The sequence below is a fragment of the Sphaerodactylus townsendi genome, linkage group LG10 (genome assembly GCF_021028975.2).
Source record: "Sphaerodactylus townsendi isolate TG3544 linkage group LG10, MPM_Stown_v2.3, whole genome shotgun sequence".
Lineage (NCBI taxonomy): Eukaryota > Metazoa > Chordata > Lepidosauria > Squamata > Sphaerodactylidae > Sphaerodactylus > Sphaerodactylus townsendi.
The window spans coordinates 43,604,920-43,630,591 of record NC_059434.1 but is presented as its reverse complement, the minus strand read 5'-3'; positions in this window follow the sequence as shown (position 1 = coordinate 43,630,591).

The following is a 25,672-nucleotide window of genomic DNA, read 5'->3' as shown; positions in this document are numbered from 1 at the left end:
AGGTTCTTTTAGAGTCATGGGCCTTGTGTAGCTTTCCTATTTATTGTGACCATTATGAGCTTCTATTTATTACTGTGAACCCCTTAATTAGTCATGCCATTCAGCTTCCCTTTACAAAGCTGCTTGTTTTGCTGCAGAGATAGCACCACATTTGCATGGTCTCTATGTGCATTATTAGTTCTTCAATTCTACATTTGTTCTATTCATTCAGCAAACAGCCTTGACATCTCATAAAATCCCTGCCTCCATGATTCACAAACAAATGAAAGGAAGATCAGAAAGAGGCAAGAGTAGGTGGTGATATTCTAGGATACACACACTCACACTCATACCATATGCAGTCATGGTTTTCCAACAATTGCAAGGGCAGCAGGGGATCACTGAAGTGAGCATGTCACCTTCAGACACTAAGGATACATATAAAAGTCTGCCTTTTAAAGAGAAGATGATGAATGCCAAAAAACGCATGTTAAAATTTTTCATGAAAAATCTGGGTCCTCCAAGATGCATAATACATTATACAATATTGATAGAGAAGAGTTACAATTAGAAGTAATGGGATATTAGTTTTCTTCCCAAGTGTCCCTTCCTATTTCTTGCCTCAGAAAAACTTTGTACTGTAAATACTGAAATACCAGAATTTTACTATCGGTCTTCTTTGCATCACATCCATAGTATTTGATTGTTTTATTGTTTACTAAATCATGGTATTGGTCAACCCTAGAATTTTCCCATCTCAGGGAATCTCTAATGTTCCAACCAGCCCTGGGTGCCGGCTATCTTACCATAGATGTCAATATTGAAAATTTGTTGGAAAATTAAAAACTATATTTAGTCCATGTCATAATTATAGTCTTAATGCTATAATTATTCAGTTGATAGTAAGAATTTTTAAAGCAAAATAAGACAATCAATTCTTCAGTCACAGCAACTGTTTGTCTTGATACAGAGAAAGGCTCATTCCGCACATGCAGAATAATGCACTTTCAAACTGCTTTCAGTGCTCTTTGAAGCTGTGCGGAATAGCAAAATCCACTTTCAAACAGTTGTGAAAGTGGTTTGAAAACGCATTATTTTGCATGTGCGGAAGGGGCCAAAGAGTCACAAGGCTGTCCCAAGGGAACTATAGGTCTTCCCCTGAAAAATAACTAAAATTGCTATGAATTGGTGCAAATTGATCCACATCTAGATCATTCACCTGCCTTTGGTTTTCCATCAATAATCACTGGGTATTGTCATGCATATAAGTAAGAATGTGGGATCAAGATTACTTCACATAGAGGTTACGCTTGAAATTTTCAGGATCCCTACTTTCTTTCAGACTGTCCCCTTGTCCTTTACCAGAATATCAATAGCTGTAATTTTGCTTTTCTTCTGAGGGCTTTCATTACAGCATCGGATACAGTTGCATATGTAATGCATATGTAACCATTAAAATGGAGCAGAAAAAGTAAATCTGTCCTCATATCTGTCCTCATATGTATTATAACAAATCTGTGGAGTTATCAACAGATATTAACCTTATGCTGATTTTACTACTACTTTGCTCAATCAGATTTTGATAAGGCCTGTTTTGAAACAGCTGAGAAACCCACATTCCTGTGAGGTGGTTGTCTTTAACAGATGGTTACTCCAACTAATTGAGTTCAAGACCCTAGACTCAGAGAGTCAATGTCATGTTTTAGTGGGGTTTTATTGTTTTATTGTGTTGTTCACCGCCCAGAGCCCTTCGGGGGAGGGGCGGTATATAAAACCAATTATAAATAAATAAATGTCCAACAACACCCAGTCAATGTTGTGGCTGAAGTCATTTGAGCCCAGATTGCAACATCCCAAATCTAATAATCATCATTGCCTTTGGTCATTATCTTAGATGCAATGTTTTCCTTAACACTTTTTAGCATAATCAAAACTAATATGCTATGGTTGTAGTAGCTATCATATTAAACAACCTGATAAACTGTTCCTACATAGATGTTTTGTATTGGGTTAAAGTTCCAGGAACCCATAACTTCTAAGATTTAATTTCCTATTTCTGTTTGGGTAGGTACTAGAGCACACAATATTTCATAAAATTACTTGTATTCCAGGTACAAAATCTATGAAGAGTTAAACTCAATGGACAATAGAAACGAAGGGGATTCCAGGCAGATTTTTGGACTGGTTTTTAGTCATGTTTTACTAGGAAGCATTGAAGAATGAATACTGTTAAGTTGTTTTTTGAAATGTAATTAAGACATCATTATTATCACTTGATTTCATTTCATGCCAGAAAATCTGTTATATTCTTTTGTGCCATGTATGGCACATTTTTTACTAACTTCATGCATGTATGCATGAAATGTTCTATATTCCAACATTGACAGGCTTCTGGTATCCTTATATACCTTGCTTTGTAATACCGATACTCATTTATTCTCAAAATATTGCATAATTGTTAACTATATATAAACTCAAAATTACTTTTGTCTAGCTCTTTTACTGAAAGGGGCATGTTAACCTGTCACTTGAAGAACTGAACACCGGCCAGATCCAACCAGTTCTCAAAACTTCATTCAAATTGAATTCTCATCTCTTGTTCATGTGTTATTCATGACTGTTTCTAGATGCTGACACTCCCAGCCTACAAAACAAATCTAATTTGAATATCATTAAATTTTCATATAACACTAGCTTGTTGTTTTTAATTATGGTTGTTTATGGTCTCCAGCATTTCATTTGCATTGCTGAGTGGTGTAACATTGTCATATATGCCCTAGGAAAAGCACCTGGTTACCATGGAAACAGAATATTCAGTATAAAGCCTTTCAAACAGTACATCTATTGTAAGCTTCATCTAGCATTTGAAGTTAGCTTAAAGGGCTGTCCTTTGAAATGTTGTTTAAAATGTGCCAGTATTATAGAAGCCATCAAATAATTACTCCAGTATTTCAGCCTCGCACTAGAACATACTCTTCTTCTTTTTGTACATTCTAGAATTTTTATGAAAAACAAATGATGAGGCAGAATTAGTCTCTCCAGTGTTAGAAACAGGTCCTACGTGATCAGAAACACAAAGAATAAAATATTGAAAAGTGACACACACACACCCCAAGAAACTTTGAAGTGTAAATTACCTGAGTAGAATGCTTATCAGGATAAAGAGGTGAGAAACAACAAAAGTATTCTTGGTTGATGGTGACTAGATCATGGGAGAATGGTTCCTCTGATCTGGCCATGTCCTCAACACAACCTCTGTGTTCCTTTTACAAGAACACTGCTCTTGTAATGCTGTAGCTCACTGTAGTAGTAACATGTAGCAGGAGAATTTCCAGAGCAACTACTCTGGGTCACAACCCACTCATAACCCCATCACAAGGATTTTGTTTTTGTTCTGAGCTCTACTGCTGTGTACTTGTGTGCACACATTTGATTTACAATCCTCTCAAATATGTCTATATTTCTAGGAGAAGCTCACAACTCTTCCTGCACATTCTTCTCATCCCAAAACATAATGAATATTGGCCAATGTGTTATTGGCCAATTAGTACAGCTGCATGTCTGCAAAAAATTGTGCTTCTGGTTTAGAACACACTGCAAAAGAACAGAGGAGTACTGGGGGAAAACAGCGCCCAGAGACAACACTTGCTCCAGGCACGCCTCCCCCTCCGCCCCCCAGAGGCGAGAAGCTGAGCCAGCGCCGGGGCTGCTGGGGCTCCCAGTCCTTCTATCCCCAGCTGGGAAAGACAGGACCGGGCGCTCCACTGGCCGGCTCAGCTTCTTACCTGTGGCCAGAGGCTAGAAGTTGAGCCAGCGCCGGGGCTGCGGGGCTCCCAGTCCTTTCCTCCCCAGTCAGGAAAGGCATGAGTGGAAGCTTCAGTGGCCAGCTCAGCTTCTTACCTCCGGCTGCAGGCGAGAAGCTGAGCAGGGTGCCAGGGCTGTGGTCTTCAGCCAGCTCCTAGCGACTGGGAGCCAGCTACAGGCCGCACGCCCGGCTCAGCTCCTTGCCTCTGGCCAAAGGCACAAACCATTTGGTCAGGTGGGGGAGGCTGTTGGGAGGTACTCAGTGCTCCCGTTAGCAAAAATCTGACATACTCGAGCAGCTCTTCTACAGAAACAAACCAAAAATTCATACCGCTTTATAGATTGGCGTAATATAGTTTCAGTGGTTAGGCCCGGTTGGAAGCATAGGTGTCTCCCTGATCCAGGTAAAGTTTTCTGTCTTTGAAAGTCACCTCATATAGACCACATTAGAGTAATCATTTCTGGATCTGCCAAAAGCGTCAAGAATTATGGCAATAACATTTCTTTCCAAAAGGGGGTCATCAAGTTATCAGCCAAAACTATATAAAGTGATCCATACAATCCATTCTGCTTGAGCAACTAATTGCAAAGTGAAATTTGGAAGGACACTGATCCTTAAAAGACAAGTAGATTTTTATTTATAATTACTAAATTAATCATTACGACCTCAGAGTCTTTTTTCTGAGATTAATCTATCCTACAGCAGTGATAGTTAACATATGGCCAAATCTAAAACAATAAATGGTTTCCTTAGCTCATGATTCAGAGTCACCACCTTACAAGACTTAAATAAAATGATGTATTTTTGATCCATACCATGCCATAAAGCATGACTGCTACTGAAATCAATGTATCTCTCAGCACTTGATTTTATCATCCATACACAATCTTACTACCTTTAACATATATTTGCAAGGCTAGTCTTGACTGGGGGGGGGCGTGCAATTTGAATTGTGGAAATCGTGAATACAGAAAGGATTATTCACCTGCCTGCAGCTTCTGTGATTCCAAAAACCCATTTCCAATTTAAAAGGGATTATTAGAGATATAACACTTAGCTTGGACATTATTTTTTATAACAATTCATGAAGTTCAGGACTCTAACAAAAGATAATATACAAAATTACCTCTGTAAAAAAGAACTCTATTGGGAGTATTAGTGGGATATATGCTACTCATCAGCACTCTTACTACATAGTGCACTTTAACAAATTAAGAGGATGGTTGATTTTTAGGAAATATTTTGTAATCATACTTGGATAATCCAGAAAACCTACTATGCTTGGAAATGATGGAGAGCAAAGGATTTTATATCAATATAATATAAACCGTGAACAGGAAGGGGGGAAAGTATACATTTATATTTGGAAAAAAATCTATTTTCTTTTCACAGGTAAGCTTTTATCTTAGCTCCCGAAAACTTATCTTTATGAGTAAAAGTGATTGAAGCAAATTACTCAGTTTACAAAACCTGTTCAGCCTTAAACTGCTACATGTGGTTTTAAATCATAGTCAAGTGCCATCATTTATCTTCACAAGCTATGAAAAATGAACCACCACCACCACCACCACCCCATTCAAGCGCTCCCATATAAATTTATCCTGAAAGCTCACAGTTAGGAGTACTTCGAATGAAGTACTTAAAATGTAACCTAATTATGCAAGTTGATTGCTCTGAATTTTTTGTGCAATTAATTAATACAAATATCCCTGGTAATATTTTTAGTATGTTTCATTTTCCTTCATGTTGAGCTATCAAAGAGAGGTTGGAGAGCAATAAAACTATCATAAGTTTTTTTAATATAATGCTTTTATAGCACTATTAATCTTAGAGATGTCCTCACTTAAACAGCTTTACATAAAAGGTTAACTGAGAGGAAAAAGACTCCCTCTAGGACAGGGGTAGGGAAACATAGGACTCAATATATTCAGGAACTCCATTTACCAGCATGGCCAATTGGCCATGCTGGTAGGGGCTGATGGGAATTGTAGTTCCTGAACATCTGGAGAGCCGCAGGTTCCCTACCCCTGCTCTAGGAGCAGAAAAACCATATAGTTGCATGAAAACAGGATTCCAGAAATATCACATCTTGTTTCAAAGCATACCAAGTTTTCATTCACTTTTTAAATTAAAACATTTACACTCTGCATTTTCTCTAATCTGGGCCTACAAAGCTGCTCATAATCCAAAGTGAAAGCAATCCAAAACAAACAATTACAATAAAAGCAGAACTAAACACCAGCAGAAAAAGAGACCTATAAGGAGAGCAACTGGATAACACCACAAGCTTGAGTGAAGAAAGTTTTTTAAAAAAATTGCTTCCAAAGGAAAACATATCTGGGAAGGGGATACAAAAGTCTAGATGAAGGGAATTCAAAATGTGACGACATCCAGAACAGGAGTGGATCACCACAGAAGAGCTTAAGACATACAGAACATTCAAAAGCTAAAAGTCCTTGGATTTGGGTACCCTTAATTGAGAGCAGTTGAGCTGGAGGACAAAAAGGCAACATCCTGGTTCACAGAGCTGGGAATTCATAGAGCTGAGCAAATCAAATAACTTTCCTATGATGCTTTGGTTGAATCTGGGGGCATGGTGGTTCTCAGCAACCCTTTCCAAACAAGACCACCTGAATATACACTACCAATCTCATTATACAAACAGGAAAACCTAAGTTGCAAAGAAAAGTATGCAAAAAATTCAACACTTTTCCACTGACTGAATGCAAAGTGAGGAAGTTTTGCCTCAACCTATTGAAGCAAGTGGAGGATGAGATTGCTGTTTTGGGCTAGAAGGGATTGTGCTAGGAGGCCAATGGGAAGGTTGCATGGAGATATATTACATACTATATTTCTGATACTCCATGCTTTCTACCCAGCTTCATATTCATACACCAAAGAAATCCCCATCCATTGCTCTGACAAACAGGAAGTGCAGGAATAGCTGATCTATGAGACTAAGGCTGATTATAAACTGGCATTTTGCCCCACAGCAAGTATATGGTTCCTGTGGGGCAGAGATCCTTGTACTTAATGCCATTAGAACTGTGTTGCCAGAAATCCTGGATGCCCCATACCCTGTTTCCCCGAATATAAGACATCCCCAGAAAATAAGACGTAGCGCAACTTTGGGAGCAAAAATTAATATAAGACACTGTCTTATATTCGGGGAAACATGATAGTTTGCAAGAGCAGAAGAACCATGAAGCTACCCTCTTGCTGCAGGGTTTCCTTCCTTCCAGGTCTCTGCAGTCAAAAGGCAAGGGGAAGGCTACCTGTTTTGTTTACTTTAAAGCCTTTAAAGGTATTGCTTATATCAATATTGTTGAGACTGCTTTTTGTTTCTTTTGCATTCTTAGGGAAAAAACAGTTGTGGATTCCTGAGGGGAGTTGGGGGTGGAGACCATCCCCCTGCTCAGGGATTCATGACTGGATTTTTCCTAAAAATGCAAAAGCAACTAAAAGCGACCTCAACCAGTGGTGGGATTCAAATAATTTAACAAACAGTTCTGGTGGTGGGATTAGATTGTTATACAGAAATGGGATAAGTGCAGATTGTGACATTCTGATTTTTGCAAACCTTACACAATGAAAGAGGGTATGATCGAGTGTCTCCACCAACTCATACATACCTCTATCAATTTGTTGATATCTGCCATAGAGCTAAGTTATGTATGCATTAGATTGAATCTGGCCAAAGCTGTGCCCTTTCTTAATTTAGGGGCTAAGATCCACCGAAATAAATTTGGCCATGTGTCCTTGTTCAATTGGAATAAGCAGGTCAGGGGGAACACGCTTCAGCTGTTATCATATCCCCGATACTCTTGTTCTAATAGCTTAGGCTTTTCGCTGCCATGGTTTGATAGGAAAGGAGGACCACCCAATTCTAATGGCGTCAAGAGTGTTGGATTTTTCCCTCAACCAGTTTCAGCCACCTAGGGGAACTCGTATATCGGAAAGCATGAGGTGTAACAACCGAGGCGGATCCCGCAAATGAAGCGGATACGAGCTGCATCTGATTGTAGTTCTCTCAGGCCAGGCCATCGGCATATGATATTTGTCCCTATTCCCAAATGATAGGCCGCATATATGAAGCACAATTCTGTAAGCCCATAATTTTGTGGGAAGAAACGGATCGGGCTGTAGTTTATACTTTGTTTATAGTCTGATTCAAATAGGGTGCTCCATAGAGGAGCTTGAGAGTTTGCGATTAGCATTGGAACACCAACGGATGCATATACTGCGGCCCACAGCGAAAAAGAAACGCTGAATTGTTAGGGGCACTGTTGTTAGCTGCAGCCATGCAAGCATCGTACCTTCAATGGTTGCCAAAAGAGTTACGCCCAAATATTTGAACTGGGTTAACTTGTTCTAAGGGTCTTATTGATGGTCCAGCTTTATGGATTAGGGGGGGTCTTCTAGCGTAAATCATTATTTTGGTTTTCCATAGTTAATTAATGCAGTTCGCTCCTCTTTACAATATTCAGCACAGCAATTTAAGAGACGCATTGAGACCAACTTTAGTGTGGTTAGCCAGAACGCGTTGTCAGCATGGCAGTAACGCTGGCACGGTTTAGTGCTTAGTTTAAAATGCCCATTGCCTTCTGAGGCTGCACCAGATCAATAAGCAAACGAGGAGCCAAACGCAAACATCTCGGTTTTAACTCTGCCGCGGGACATATTTGTCTCGCGCCTGTTGCGCGAAGTGTAGCTGTTTTATAAGAAACAGTAGTCTGGGGGCTTCCATGCACGGCCAATTTTCTCCACAGTAGGGTCAGGATATGAGTCAACGCCCCTTTTAAATCCAGGAAGGCTGCAAACAGTTTACGGTTATTATGAGTTACTTTTGATATTGGCGTACAAAACTGTTACATGATCCAGTGTTACTTATTTTAGTGAATCCAATTTGTTCCGGGTCCTATTAATTTCACTTGTTGACTCCACCTTCATCTTAGCGAGAGTAGTTTTGGTGATATAGTTTGCCAATTACAGATAATAGCTTATAGGACGAGAATTTGAAGGATTAGTAATATCACCCTTTTGTAGATTGGGACAATCTGAGACGCTTCAGCCACATGGATGCGTCGAAGCACATGGGTAAATAAGGAAGCCAGAGTTGTAGCCCATGGTGGTGGGATTAAAATAATTTAACAACTGGTTGTTTACAAGCACCGTTTTAACAGCAGGTTCTGCTGAAGTGGTGTGAACGTGCTGAATGCCACCACTAACCTGAACAATATCAATATATTGATATATCAATATAATAAATATTGATATTACCTTTGAAGAGTAATATCTTACTTTGAAGAGTAATATCTTACTTTTTGAGTGGAAGCAGCAACTGCGAGCCCAAGCCTCAATCTGGTAGTGTTACAAGTGGAACTCAGAGGCCCCGTTGGGCTCCTGACCATATCAAGGGAACCATTCTGCAGAGAGCTCTCAATGCATAATGGGCCTAAGAATATTTGGTTCGTCTCCTGTCTCAGGTGCTTTTTCACATTTTCCACACTGTTGAAAGACATCATGTTAATTTGTTTAATGTTTTGTCATTGTTTACCATAATTAATTAGCTCACAGATGTGCTACTTACTGATGGATAGATGGGAAGACAAACATAGGGCACATGGGGAGCATACTAAACATCTAATGGTTTGCCATCTCATGGTATATCATCTGAAACCACAGGACAATTATAACTTCATTGATCTCCCCCTACAAGGACTAGATGGAAGTAAATTGCATTGTTAGGGGTCCTTGGTACATCACTGTGGTATGCAGGGATAAAAAGCAATTATATGCTTTAAGGGCTAATCCTATGCTTTGAACATGGTAAATTAATTCAAGCAAGCCACTTTATGAAATTGGATGCAAGTAACCTGCACTGAGTCAGGGAGAGAGGGGTTAACTATTATTCCGTATCAGAAATCCATGGGTTTTATTCCTCACAGTTTGTCATTTTTGTTTCAGAGTATGGCAACAACTATGAAACATAAGATGGCACAATACAATCACAAGACTATTATTATACAGTGTTCATAGAAAGATCAAGGCTAAGGAATGATGAGCTTTTAGATCGTTTTCATGTCTGGCATAACAAACTTAGGAACAAATAAATGTAAGAGGCTCTGGCAATAGTGGCAGGCAGAGACAAAATCATTTGTGACAGACTGCACAAGTGTGTATTTTAAAAGTGCAGGTCTGTCAGCAGTCATTATTGTTTTCACTGTATGCCTCCAAGATTGGCTATAAATAACAGCGCCTTTATAAACACGCGGGCCATAAGCAGCTGTTTCCCGACCTCGCTTCCCCAGCGAGGTTTTTGGGAAACAGCGGCTTCCAGCCGCTGCAGTTCAAATGGCAGCAGCTGGAAGGCGCTATCTCCTAATTTCTTAGTTCGCCATCAGAATTCGCCTCATGCAAGACAAGACAGGCTGGGGATTTCCCTGCCCTACGACTCGAAATGTCGCGAAGGTCCCCTGGCCTGTGCTAATGCGTTGGAGGCCAGAGATACGGTGAGGCGTTTGAGGATCGCTAGCCTGCGCGATGCTTTCGCTATCCTCGGCCACAACCGGACTGTCGCTAATGGTCCCGTATTGTTTCCGCATTATGTACACTGACCCAACCCCCATAGTGGCCGTGCGGAAATGGCCTCTGGCTCTTTCTGCACATGCAAAATAATGCACTTTCAGTCTACTTTCAGTGCACTTTGTAGCTGGATTATACTGTGCGAAATAGCAAAATCCACATGCAAACAATTGTGAAAGTGGATTGAAAGTGCATTATTCTGCATGGGTAGACTGGCATGTATTGGTAATTAGGTTATTCAGGGTCGAGGCTGAAGGCAATATATATCTTCCAGGAAGAGGGAGAAAGAATGCTAAATATCAGTTAAGAACATAAGAACATAAGAACAAGCCAGCTGGATCAGACCAAAGTCCATCTAGTCCAGCTCTCTGCTACTCGCAGTGGCCCACCAGGTGCCTTTGGGAGCTCACATGTAGGATGTGAAAGAAATGGCCTTCTGTGGCTGTTGCTCCCGATCACCTGGTCTGTTAAGGCATTTTGCGTAATCCGATGATCAAGGAGGAACAAGATTGGTAGCCACAAATCGACTCTCCTCCATAAATCTGTCCAAGCCCCTTTAAAGCTATCCAGGTTATGGCCATCACCACCTCCTGTGGCAGCATATTCCAAACACCAATCACACGTTGCGTGAAGAAGTGTTTCCCTTTTATTAGTCCTAATTCTTCCCCCCAGCATTTTCAATGAATGCCCCCTGGTTCTAGTATTGTGAGAAAGAGAGAAAAATTTCTCTCTGTCAACATTTTCTACCCCATGCATAATTTTGTAGACTTCAATCATATCCCCCCTCAGCCGCCTCCTCTCCAAACTAAAGAGTCCCAAACTCTGCAGTGCCTTTCTCCTCAGTAGGGGAAGGTGCTCCAGTCCCCTAATCATCCTTGTTGCCCTCTCTGCACTTTTTTTTCTATCTCCTCAATAATATCCTTTTTTTTGAGATGCGGCTTACCAGAACTGGACACAGTACTCCAAGCGCGGCTCAGCATCTCACTGCTTTTATATAAGGGCATGCACAATCTTTGCAGCGTTTTATTCTCAATCTCTCTTTCTAATGATCCCCTGTAGCATAGAGTTTGCCTCTTTTCACAGCCGTTATGCATTGAGTTGACATTCCCATGGAACTCATCAACTAAGACGCTTCTAAATCCCTTTCCTCTGGTTCAGACTGATAGCTACTGACCCCTGTAGCTGCAGTATGTGAAGCTTGGATTTTGCCCCTATGTGCATCACTTCTTACATTTTGTTACATTGAACTGTATTTGCCATTTCTCTAGCCCACTCACCTAATTTATCATGCGTCCCGCTTTGGAGTTTTCTAACTTTTGTGGTTCTCATCAATTTACATATCATTTGGTATCATCTGCAAACTTGGCCACCACGCCCCCCACCCCTACTCTTTTCCAGGTCATTTATGAATAGTGCTTAAAAGCAGCACGGTCCCAAAATGGGATCCTTGGGGACAATTCACTCCCACATCTCTCCATTGTGAGTAACTTCCCATTTTACACTCCACTTCTTGTTTCCTGTTTCTCAACCAAGTTTTTAATCCATAGGAGGACTTCCCTCTTATTCCTTCATGGCTGCTGAGTTTTTCTCAACAGTCTCTGGTGAGGAACTTTTGTCAAAAGCCTTTGAAATCCAAGTAGACAATGTCCAATCGGGTTCTACCCTCGTCCACATGCCTGTTTACACCCCCCTCAAAGAACTCTTAGTAAGTTTGTAAGACAGGATTTGCTCTCTGCAAAAGCCATGCTTGACTCTTTCTCAGCAGGTCTTTGCTTTTCTACATGTTTTATAATTTTATCTTTAATGATAGATTCTACTAATTTACCAGGAACAGATGTCAAACTGACTGGCCTGTAATTTCCCGGGTCCCCCCTAGATCCTTTCTTAAAGATTGGCGTGACATTGGCCATCTTCCAGTCTTCAGGGATGGAGCCTGATTTCAGGGATAAGTTGCATATTAAAGTGAGAAGATCAGCAATTTCATGCTTGAGCTCTTTAAGAACTCTTGGGTGAATGCAATCTGGGCCAGGGGATTTGGTAACATTTAGTTTATCAATGGCTGCCAGAACTTCTTCCTTGTCTACCACTATCTTTGCTAGTTCCTCGGATTCACCTCCTAAGAAGCTTGGTTCAGGTGCAGGAATGTTCCTCACCTCCTCTTGGGTGAAGACAGATGCAAACAATTCATTCAGCTTCTCTGCAATCTCCCTGCCATCTTTTAGCACACCCTTTGTTCCTTTGTCATCAGTTAGTTTGCTGTCTGGAGTTTTGCTTTTTATTTTCCTTCAGAGAATGTTTTATGTTTGTTTTGAGGGTTTTATATCTATGAGGGCTGAGTGAAGGTACTGAGTAAATGTCCCAACCCTGATAGAACCCAGTGAGTATAATCCATTAACCAGGTTACCATCTAAGTTTACTGAAACTGAACAAATTTATTTAAGCCTGTTCCTGAAAACAAATACTGCTTATCTGACATTTCTTCATCCCAGTTATTCATCTCCCATTCCCATTTCTCTGTTGTTAAAGAAATATTTTATTCTATTTGTTACCTCTGCTTCAATATTAAATATTATTTGTGCCTTATATAAAGGGGCTTGTCAAGAAAGGTTTTTAAATAATGAGGTTCCTTCACCTTCTGGGAGTTTAGCAGAGGTTGATTCTGCACAGCAAATACATAATGGGTTGCAGTTATTATAATGGAACCCATCTTCCTTTTCCCTGTTCACCGGCATGCCATGCAGGCAGTGTTTGGAGCCCATGAACACAATCCAGGCTGCTTTCATGCCTTCGCATGGGGATGCTATTCTTTTTGAGAAAAATATTCTGCAACACAAGCATAGCTGTGTTTTTAATCATAAAATGATTAGCTGCACCTGCATAGCTGCACTTGTGCAACATGCAAAATTAAAAGGAAAAAAGCCTATCTGCAATGGCAGGCAGATTCTGCTTGACCTTGAACACGGCAGCGAAAGGAGGGAAATAAAGTGCTTCCTGCCTGGCCATTCACATGGGAATGGCTCCAACCTGGGATTTTGCAGAAAGATCATTAGTTTAGCAATTTTAAAAAATCCCAGGTTGAGGGTAATAAAACAGGGCAGACTCATTTTTGGGGATGGGGCCTGTGCAAAGTCCCTCAAGAACAGTTTGTATTGCATTGTCACGGCCAGAATCACTGGGGTGTTGTGTGCTTTTCGGGCTGCATGGCCGTGTTTCTCCTGACGTTTTGCCTGCATCTGTGGCTGGCATCTTTAAAGGATCCTCTGAAGATGCCAGCCACAAACTCAGGCAAAACATTAGGAGAAAATGCTACTAGAACATGGCCATACAGCCCGGAAACCACACAAAATCTTAGTTTGTATTGCATCTAACACCCATTATCGTATATTTGCCCTATGCAGAATCCACCAGGGTTGAAGGAAAGTGTTTCTTATCATCTTATGCTACCATAATAGAAACAGCTCAGTCCCTGAGTCTAAAAGGGCAGGAAAATCTGACAAGCCTGGTCAAATGATTTCGCCACCTTGGTGATATTGGAAGGTGGGGGGGCGGGGTCTGTTACACCATTCACAGTTGTAATAGAAATGTTTATGCTCAGCTTACATACCTTTATTGATGCAAACACCTTTAGTCTTATACCAAAATGTGTTCAGGATCAGCTAACTGACCTGTGTTGACTCCATACTCCCCTGAGTGACTTTCTCAGAGTTCAGAATTCCTAGAAATCCTGTTATGGTATTGTAATAACTCCTGCTGTCAACTGTGAAAATCAAAAGCTGTGGAGTTACCTTTAATACTGATGTAATTGCCATTTTTTAGATAATGGGGACAGCAGATGACATTTTGTTTTTTAATTTGATCCCTGTTCTCTGGAATCAGAGATGTAGCTCCAAGGGGGGACACGACGCACTTGACGAGGGCATTCTGGGATGTGGTGAGGGTGTTCCAGGGTGGGACGGGGTGGGACGGGGGCGGAGGAGGCACTGGTGCAACAGCCGCTTTTCCCCCTTGCTACACCTCTGTCTGGAATATCTGACTTCACTTCTGTATGATGAACAAAGCCATACATGTCAAATGGAACGTGCAGACACATGTGGCAAACATTTATTATTCAGTATTCCATTATTTTACCTACAGAGTGCACATATCAGACTTTGCACGATCATGGAAAAGTTTCAAGGAAACTTTTAAACTTTTAACTTTTCAAAAAAAACTTTTTTAAAAAATACACCGAAGATTGTGACATTTGGTAAAATGGATGAGTAGTTTTGGCTCAGCTTTTGAAGTAGGACTATACTTCATCCCTAAATGTTTGTGTCCTTATGTCAAAAAATATATTTCAAACATATTTTAAGTAGGATCGAACTAAGCATGCATTGTGATTAACCATAAATGTATATGCAATGGCCTAAAAGTCATTATTTGCATTGCTGCAGGTAAAGATTGGTGCCCAGCTGCCTTTCAGTATTCCTTTGTAAAGATTTTCATTTGACCACCAAAAAAGTTATAGTTGTGATCGTAGGACTTGCATCATCAAAAGCCATGTGCAACAGGGCATGTAATAACAAGGGAATTTGAGTGAGACAGGGCAAAAACGCTCATAGCAGAAGTAGCCCACTCATAGCAGAAGTATGAATAATTTTATCAACTCCTGATGGCTCCTCTCATCAAATCCTACTTAGCATGAAATCTATAAATGTTGCCAACAACAAAATATAGGGGAGAGGGAGGGATGAAGGGAAAGAATGAGACATCAGAACCCCCCAACTTACCTATGCACTTTTTCTACTATACAATAGTACAATACTACTAATTTTATTCTATCTAGCCCTATTCTAACTATCAGGATTTTGTGTGCCAGCAAGACACCTTCAGCATTCCTCCCATGCTGAAACTATATTCAGACATACTTAGGCCTTTTTTTGATGTTCTGTCACAGCATCAATTTTATTAACCTCAATTTGGCATTTCTTGTTCTGACTTCTGCTCATTTGTGGGGGTTTTCATAATTTATGGGGTTCAGTTGTGTAATCTGGCACCTGACAGAGAAGATGCCAAAAGGACAAAAGAGAGAAAATGTCAGTGCTGGCTGTCCAGATAAAAACTAAAGGTATGTAAGAATTATGGGACAGAATTAGAACTGAGCCTGTGTTGCTCCTGCAGTTTTAGCAGAGCTTTAAAAACCACTTTCCGCAGGGTGACCAAATTATAGCTCATTTTAAAAGCCTGTTTCAAAAACATTTGACTGACATTTTAAACAAAGTACATTGTGTGGGTGAGCAGAATTTTGTCTCCATGCTACCAGCCTGGTTTCTCTTTCTCTACTAAAGAGTCATATTCTTTATTTTTGCAAAGAGATGGAGCACATCAGCTCTCCTAATACATTTACTGATAGTATCCATTGCTAAGAACTGTGTTGATTTATCCCTGTTTGTGGAGCCCAAGTGAAACTGGGGACTCCTTCAGGAAATCAATTTACCAAATTCAGGCACTATATTCCCAATATCTTGTGTAATCTTCCTCTCTCTTATCCACCGGTAATATACCATCGTACACCTTGAAACATTTGTTAGCTTTTGAAAAATGACCTTTTGCAGGTTATTATAAAGAGACCTTAAGTGGCACTAAGCACAGGTTTCCTCCAGAAGAACAGTACATATAGTGACAAGTAAGTATCTTCCTCTGGACCTTGGCATGACTTAGAACTGGATACTGTTGTAAATGGTGATTCAAGCCATTGCTGCAGCACTGCTGCCACCATGTTTTTTTAGGTGAACTGGACAAAGGGAAAAAGTAATGTAAACAGCATTCTAAACACTCCGGCCACAACATACACACACATACACTGAAGCAGTCCCCTTTTGGGGGCATTAACTATCCTGTAGTAAAGATAACATTTGTTCTATTGTCTTTGTGTGTGTATGTGTGGTGTGTGTGTGTGTAATCAGCTAATCAGGTAATATTAATAGAACTGTGTCAGTGAATCTTTTTCTGTAGATATACAACTAAATTTAAAGTAGGCGCTATTAGTAGATCACCAAAATGGAGTTCAGGAGAGATAAGAAGGATTTATCTATACACCCAAAGAAAGTCCCAAGTTTGAAAGAAAGATACATTTTTTAAAAAAATCTGTAGATTAAAATTCCCCCAAAATAGCAGAATTAAAAACTACAGTTTCAAGAAAAGATTGCCTACTGAGTTCTCAGTTGCCATTTTGAAAGTTACTAAGCAACCACAGCAATCTTACTGAGCCTTCCAAAACCTAGTTTCTGAAAAGAACAATCATGAGGGGAGAGCATGGACTATGAAGTCAGGAAAGTTCCTTCACTGCTTTATCCCATGATGGAGGAGGACTCATGCGAGACAGCCCTCACAGCAACCACCAGACACTCACTACTCACTCACTACTCACTATGCACCAAGGCCTGACTTTCCCTAGAACCTGACCTTTCCCAAGGAGAGGCTGTCAGGGAGAAAAGGATGGAAAACAGGGTGCAGATAAAGGTAGGTAGGTTGGGTGATGGGTGGGTGGGTGGGAATAGCAGAAGGAAGCAGAAAAGGGGGAGGACTAAAGAGGCTGATAAGCAGAGGAGTAGCGCCAATGGGGACATCCGGGGCGGCTTGTCCCAGGTGCTGTGGGAGGTGGCGGCGCCGGGCAGACCATGGCCACCATTTCCCCACCGCCCAATGTCAGGCAGTGGGGAAATGGCAGCCGTGGCCTGCCCAGTGCTGCCACCTCTCGCTCTGTGGGAGCCAGCAGCGGGAAGCAGGAAAACCCTCTGCCCGACGGAGCAGGCAACTGCCTGCTCCGTGGGGCAGAGCGGGTTGTGGGGCCAGGGCCGCTCTCTGGTCCTACACAGCTGAGTTAGTTTTAAGAAAAACTTAAAATTAGAAATAAAGCAAAAGACATCTGACATTAGAAAACAAACAGACAGTTTTACTTAGCAGAATTTAGATAAGATTACAGAATGTGAACTCTCCCAAGGAAGAGACACGCCCTTGGTGCCCTCGAGTGATAGACACAGAATTTAGATCGTTACAGAATACAGATAAGTTACAGAAGGTGACCTCTCCCGAAGGAGAGGCACGCCCCAATACAATGTTTAGAATGTTACAGGAGATTGCCCTCTCCTGGGTGGCTCTCTAAAGAGGCACGTCCAGCATATGAAAACCTGAGTTTTTGTAGATGCAAAAACGTCACACAGTCCATCCCCTTACTCTACGTATTATGATTCATATACCTTAAAAATCTAATTGGATAGAACTGGTCACATGAAGGCAGCCTATATTCCTACGTATTCAAACGCTACATGCTGTTAGCTTATGGCCTCTATGCATATACAAAGGACTGCCATAAAAGCTAGTTCACTGTCTTCAAGAAAAACCCGTTTTGCTAGGTTTCTCTCAGAGAGAGCTATCCCTAGGCTATGCAGCATTCCATTGGATCATAAAACTTTCCTTCTCTCCCAACATGAAATGTTTCTTACAATTCCCCAGTTTGAAATGTTAAAACATGATTCTAAGAATTATACAATGATTCTAAGACAATAGAATTATAGTAAAATACTAATACATGTGAATCACTTATCATTTATCATTTATGTGTTCATTCAACTATATAGAAAAACACTTTGTTGATTTAACTAATCACATTCATTTCTAACCCAAAAACAAGGTAATAACATTCATCTGTCTGCTGTCACGTAGTAGCCTGTAGTTACAAGATACTAAAGATGTTATCTGTACCTGCCTGCATCTCTGCTAGCAAGCTGGTAACATGCCTTTTTGACCTATTGCAAAAATGCAGGCTTGCTGGTCACTTACACAGAAGCTCCCATTTTGATTCATTGCAAATCCTTGGTTCTATGATTTCCCATAATTCTTGATTAAACAAATTTATACACATTCTGGCCTGTCTCCACAGGGTGCAGCAGCCTGCTCCCTGCTGCTGGCTCCTGTGCTGTGGGAGCCGGCAGTGGAAAACCCCTCTGCCCAATGGAGAAGGGAACTGTATGCACACAGTCTAGAGTGTCCCCTCTCCATGGGGCAGAGGAGACATGAGGAGGACGCACGCGACAGCCCTGGGGGGGGGGGGGCAGAAAACGCGGAGGCCATCCCGGAAGCAGCTTTGCTCGGCTATGCCTCTACTAACAAGGGAAGAAAAAAGGAAATGGTAAGGGAGGGGATAAAAGGAAAAATGAGATGTCCCCTCCAAGTCCTTTTGATTTGTATTTGTATAATGTTAATTACAATGTATTTGTATAATGTTAATTACTGCTGATCCCCTTCATCAGCCTTATTTAGTGGGTGGAGGTGGCCGGCCTTTAGAGTCATGTCAGGTTGTGGTCCCAGCAGGTTGTATTTGTATAATGTTAATTACAATGAATAGTTGCTCAGATAAAACCTATTGTGAAGGGCTTTGTTATACTATAGTTTTTCTTGTCTGGGAAATTTTCTCCATATGACTTGTGCCATCCATTCCCCTTATTAACTTTGATCCCCCAGCCAGACCTAAAATCTGGCTACTTTCCTGCAACCGAACAATTCCTGATTCTGAAAACTGGCATTCTTTCAATACACTGCACAAAATGTGCTGGAAGGTACTTGGTTGCAATTGTACAAATTCAGCACTTATTAATAATAAAAATGTCTAAGCATGCAGTTTTATAAGGGGAATACAACTATGTATGAAAAATATACAAAGAAAATAGATTTCTAGGCCAGCATGAAATTAATATAGTGAGATGTAATATGAACAGGCCCTAACCTGAATGTCGCAGGCTCAGACGCGTAGTGGCAATGGGGATATCCAGGGAGGCTTGTCCCAGGCACCACCATTGTCATCACATTTCAGAGGCGGGGCAGGACAGGAGGGGGCACGCAGGTAGCTCATGCCCCGGGAGCAGTTCCCCCCTTTGTCACTGCTCAGGCTGGTCTGATCTCAGACCTCAGCAGCTAAGCAGGGTCAATCCTAGTTAGTACTTGGATGAGATTACACCAAGGAATACCAGGGTCACTATGCAGAAGAAGGTAATAGCAAAAACCCCTCTGTTAGCAAACTTCAAGTCTCCAGCCTTGAAAATCTACAGGGTTGCCAGCTGTGACCTGATGGCACTTTACACACACAATGTGATCAGGGACCACAACCTGCTGGGACCACAACCTGACATGACTCTAAAGGCCGGCCACCTCCACCCACTAAATAAGGCTGATGAAGGGGATCAGCAAAGAGGGTGGATATGGTGGTAGGTCACTGGGGCATAGGTTTGATCAGGCAAGGGCGACAGTTGCAATGCCAGCATCATCTTTGATTTAAAAATATGACCTGACATCGTTATAGCTTAGCAATCTTCAACCTTGCCAGTGTTAGGATCTTAATGTAAGCTTCTCTGTTTTCCAAAAAAAGAAAGAACATAGAATCAAAAATTCCATAAATATAAGCATTCTATGTATGCATTACAGTGATAGCACTTAGGAACAGCAATTAATTTTAACAGTTTTAAGATTAAGAGTGGAACCTCAAATTGAACCTGCTAACCAGTATGATGTAATGGAGGGAAACTGGATACAAATCTTTCATTAGCTGTAAATATCACTGGTTGGCCTTGACCTCCATCCATTCTCTCATGCTATTAGTTGTGAGGAACACCTTCCTGGGATGTGAGCTTAGCTGGATTGGTGCCACTACATACAGCTATCCCCATTCCACAGTAACAACTGGAGGTGGCAATGCGTTTTAACCTCTTTTAAATTTATTGCTTCAAATCTCAGTAATGTTAAATTTATTGCTTCAGATCTCAGTAATGTTTAGTCAAAACTTGAAAGTGTCACATGGTTTCCCATAATGTTATTCTGAGCACTGCTCATGCTATTCAAGGTTGCATTAATTTTGTTGGCATCAATAAGCAAAGTTGTCAGCACAATGTTTTGAACTCTCTCTTTCCTAGCAAATATTATATAACATAAATCACACATAAAACTGTGGCAGAACCATGGTGATTAACATTTTTAAAACATAATTGCCAGCTACTTCACAAGGTATAAGACTGAGTATCAGAACAGTGAGCTAAAATCATCCATAGCCTCTTTTTCATATTTAGCCTTTAAAAATGCTAGAGCTAGTTCTTAAGATAAAGCTAGGCAGTTGCTTCCCTAACAAACTGCTTCCAGTTTGGATACAGAAGGGGGTTTATCTGATAAAATTTGAAAAATGTATTCATAAGAATTTTGACTTCATTAAATTAATTTCCTGTGAAACTGTCTGAGAAATCGTATTCTGATAATCAGAAATCAAGAAATGATACCTGAAGAACTAACTCATTTCATATAAACCTACATGGATCCACACTTAAGGCACTGACAGAAGCATTAGTTTATTTCCCCCTAACACTGTTGATGTGTTACATTGGATAGGCTCTTCTTTGTTGTTGTGGCACAAAGATTGTGGAACACTTTCCACCAAAAAGTGTGAAACTCTCTCTCCCAAGAGGCCTATTTTGTATCCCCTCTGATACCCATCAGGCATCAGCTTGAGACAGATTTCATGGGTTATCCTGATTCATTTGACAACTGGTTATAATTACTGTTTTAGAAAGCTGCATATGATGGACTCAGTGGGTGGGACTTGTGCACTTCATTAAAGGCCTGTCTATCTTTTCCCCATAATATTAGCACTATAAGATTTAATCATTAGAGGGTTTTTTCCCTTTTCTGCTGGTGGCTTTTTAAGTTGTTTTAGTGGATTACTTATTGCCGATTGTCAGTGTTTTTTTGCTGCATTGTAAGCTGTTCTGTAGAGTCACATGCCTCAAATAGTTTTCTCACTGTTGAGGTTGTCAAATCCATCTTGGGAAATTTCTAGAGATTTGGGGATATATCCTGGTTAGTGCAGAGCTTGGAAAGTGGGGAGGGGGAGCTCAGGAGGGCTATGATGCTTAAGGTTCTACACTCTGAAACTATCAATTCTTCCAGGTAAAATGACCTTAGTCGTCTGGAGATGAGTTGTAATTCTGGGAGAACTCCAGACCCCACTTAGAGAATGGCCACTCTAGACTGAGTGCAATGTATACATATATGTTGGTGTGTATATGTGTATCTATGCAGACAAGTTGATATTTGAGACTTGCATACGTATTTCAGTGTCATGTTGCAGGGATAGTTTGGGGTATCAGCTAAAACGGCTAAATAGAGTAGGGCTGCTGAGCCTTCCACTGTGGCAGAAGGCTTCCTACTGATCGTTGCCATTGGCTACAGCCACACTGAGTGGTGGCAGGAAATTTAAAAAAATTAAAAGCACCACTGGCTTCTGTGGTACTACAATTCAGAATGACAATTGGTAATTCTAGGATTTCCTGGAGCTCCAGGAAATCCTAGAATTACCAATTGTTATTGGCAATTGAACAGCTTACAGAACAGCTTACCAATTGTCTACAGAACCCTACAGAACAGCTTACCAATTGTCATCACTTCTGGGTTATATTAGTAAATGACATGGTGACATTGGTGTCATCACTAATGTCACACACTCCCTGATCCTCCATTTGGAAGAATTGCTCAGTCTGCAACTTTAATGAAATGTGGAAGAACCCAGCCTTCATCAGCACCATGATCTTGATCTGAATTGAGATCCTGCTTATCTACTATTTCTCTTTAAATATATATTCAGTGACTTTTCATAATCATGTATCATTTGACCCTAAATGGCTGGGGCTTAACAAGATTGCATTTATTATACTACCTAGCTTGTAAAATTGGTGGTAACCATTTATGTGAAGTCCAGTCAACCAAGGATTATTGGTGACATGAACTTTTGCATCCTGGAGACTCACCCAGACCTCATCATCTTTCAAAAGCATCACAAATCCTGTTCACATGGTGTGACTTTTAGGATTAAGGATTAGGACTGGTAGAGGGTGCAAAAAGAATAAGATACCAACTTACACATTAATTCTTATAAACGGGAATTTACTTGAATTTCAGTGAGACAGTAAATCTACAGTGTGTCATCCTATGATAAGGCATTTATTTGCTATGAGCATTTATGTAATGCTGATATCTAACCTGAGCATGGTCCTTGTGGACACTGTGGTGCCTGCAGGTTGCTTTTTCTTCAAAGCAAAAAGCCAGCTCTGGTTTTCCTTCACCACACTGTAGCAGGAGCTGCTTTAGAACTCAGGAGGTGTCACCTGAGTACCTCCAGGGTGTAGCTATTCAAAAAGAGTTCCTCCATTATAAGAGGATGCTTGTTTTGCTAACTCCAATTATTTTGTGACAAGCCCCAGTCCCAATGGCAACCATGTTATCAGCAGGAGGTGATGTGGGGAACCACTCCTCATTCTAAAAATGATGGAAGTGCTTCTGGGTTCAATTTGATTCAGGCACTCTGGAATAATGCTACAGTTAATAACAAGGATCTGCAATAGTGATTAGTAGTCTCCATAATAAGATGGAGCAGAAACAGGAAGGGTAAGAATGTTTTGCTTCTTTCTGTCATGTAATGTACCTGTTAAAGACATAGGCACCTGTCTGGGAAAAGCAGACAGTTCCAGATCTGCATGCTAGTTGATAAATAGCTATTGAACTTTAAACTTCTAAATCTCACTGGAGAAATTCCTTGAATTGGAGACCTGTTTGGTGGTACATAAAATGGAATTATTAACTATCAGGAAAGATGAGATTCCCAGTACTTTTTCTGACAAAGGCTCTGTGCCTTAAGGGCATTGCATTGTATTAGAGTTTGAACCTGGCATTCATAATTCTTATTTCGTTCTTCTACTCATTAGATCTATTTTAGCAAAGCAAACCTATCACTGAGTCCCAAAGCTCATCTGAATAATATACCACTCTCCTTTCTCTCATTAATAAATGGCAGATTATATCTGTTAGATTCATCTCCAGAAATTGATCTATAATGTTTTGCATTTGTTTTGTTTTGCTTCTATCTTTATATAATCTCAATGTTGTTGTAGTTTGATATTATACACAATTCGTCATCGTTAAGCAAAGGATCCTTTGAGTTCCAATACTGTTCATAGGGGTGGCCTTCAAGTTTACTATGCTCTATGTGAAACACAGACATTAACAGCGAAGACCTATTGCCTGACACTGCTCTATAGTGTTATCCCCAGAGTTCCCTGACAAGAATCATCAAGGGAGGCAAGGCAGATCGAAGAGATGAAAGGTAAGCTGCCTTTAATGAGCATGCACACACATGCTGTGCTCTGTTGTAACAAATTACTTTACAATGTTTGTGCTTATTAATCAAGCTGCCACTTGGTGCATGGCAGCACAATAATAGCTGCCAAGGAGGAATAATTGAGGACTCTCTTTGAAACGGGTAAGATTCTCTAATTTCCTATTCATCAATGTCTGCCATGAATGGCAATGTTTCATCATAGATGTGTTCTTAGGGGTGGTGACATCCTGAATTAGAATGGCTCATATAGACATTTTGGGTCACTGAAGGAAGGTAAGTCAGAAGGCCCTGCAAATAAAGATGAATGCCACTGGCAGCTCTGGATGACCTTTTATTTGGTTATCATGTTTACCATTGAAGACAGGAAAGATCAGAATGTGCTTTTAATTCTACAGAAAGGCACTTTTTAAGAACATGGACCTTGACATTAATTTGAGGTAGACTTTGCAGTATTTTTTCAAAATTCTGACTCAACAATGAAAAAGGCAGCAACTTCTGTGGATTTGGTTTCACAATCTTTTTAATTATGATAATAGCATTTAGCTTTCCTCAGTGTCAAACTTGTTTTGCATGACCAAGGGGATAAATGCTCCATGCCTTCATCATGGGCAGACAGGAAGGGGACAGTCTTCTTTCAGTTTCCTGTTTAGGACTGCTGTGTTACCGTCTATATCAATGGAAAATTCCCAGCAATAGTAGGGCTGCCATAAGGTTGTCAATCTCCAGATGAAACCTGGAGATCTTCCAGAGTTACAACTGATCTCCAGGTGACCGAATCAGTTCCCATAAGGCAGTGGTGGCAAACCTATGGCAGGGTGCCAGAGGTGGCACTCAGAGCCCTCTCTGTGGGCATGCACGCACAGAGTTCATAATGTGGGGGGGCCCACACACACACATCTAGGATGGCTTGGGCACGATACTTTACCTGGAAGTAAGCTCGGTTGCTGGCAGTGGGGCTTGCTTCTGAGTAAACCCTCCTAGGGTCGTGATTCACCCATTCGAAGCATTGAATGGTTGCTTCACCAAGCTTATTCCTGAGTAATGCGCGCCTTGGAGCCAACCATTTTTTCTAAACAAAAACCTCAGTATTCAGGTTAAATTGCCGTGTTGGCACTTTGTGATAAATAAGTGGGTTTTAGGTTGCAATTTGGGCACTCGAAAAGGTTCGCCATCACTGGTCTAAGGCTTTAAGGGATAGACTCTACAGTGTTACATCCTGTTGAGGTGCCTCTTCCCCCCCCCCCAACCCTGCTCACCTTCCTCAGATTCCATCTTCAAATCTCCAGGAATTTCCCAACCCACAGTTGGCAACCCTACTCCAGAAAGATTAAGCAAATATTCAAAAACAAAGTTCACTTTCTATTTTTCATCAGAGTTCACAGAACAACTGAGGAAAAATGGGGGAGGGAGGAGGACTGCGTACACCACTTTGAGCACCTTCAGGAAGGCCAAGATGAGAATACAATTGGCAAACAAATAAATGTTAGTTTCTATAGGGTACAATCCTACAGTTTCCTGAGAGTAAGCCCTACAGAACTGTCTTATGAGTAGATCTTAGGATTTCCCTAACATATTTTCTTAATTTTTTATTTGTACCACACTTTTTTCCCCAGAGAGAACCCAAAGCAGCTTACACAGTTCTGAGCAAACCTGTGGGGTAGGTTAGAATCCTTAATTGGTTGCGGGGTTCATTTCTGTATGCCTGTGCAGCTATACATATGTTGCAGATTTTTTTTTTTTAAAAAAGAAGTGACTCCATGAGAAGGCATGAAAGAAACCCCAGTTGTTTCCATGAGTTATAATCTCTGCCTGCATGGCACACATGTGAATGGAAAAAAAGAAAAATGTGTTCCTTTTAATGACTTCAACCCGTTATACATTTGTTGTGTGAAATTGACCTATGTGAGAGCAATGCTTACCTATGGAATCATCCCACAAGCCCCAAGTAAAAAATTAGAAATGAATGAGGATATCTCCGTGAGTTTTAATTGAAGGAACTAAGTGCTAAGGTGAGTTTTAATTGGAGGAACTGTCACTACGTCTTTTGGAACAACTTGAGCTTTTTCTGAAGACCCTCAAAGCCATTATCAGTGTTGTTAACCTAGTTTAGA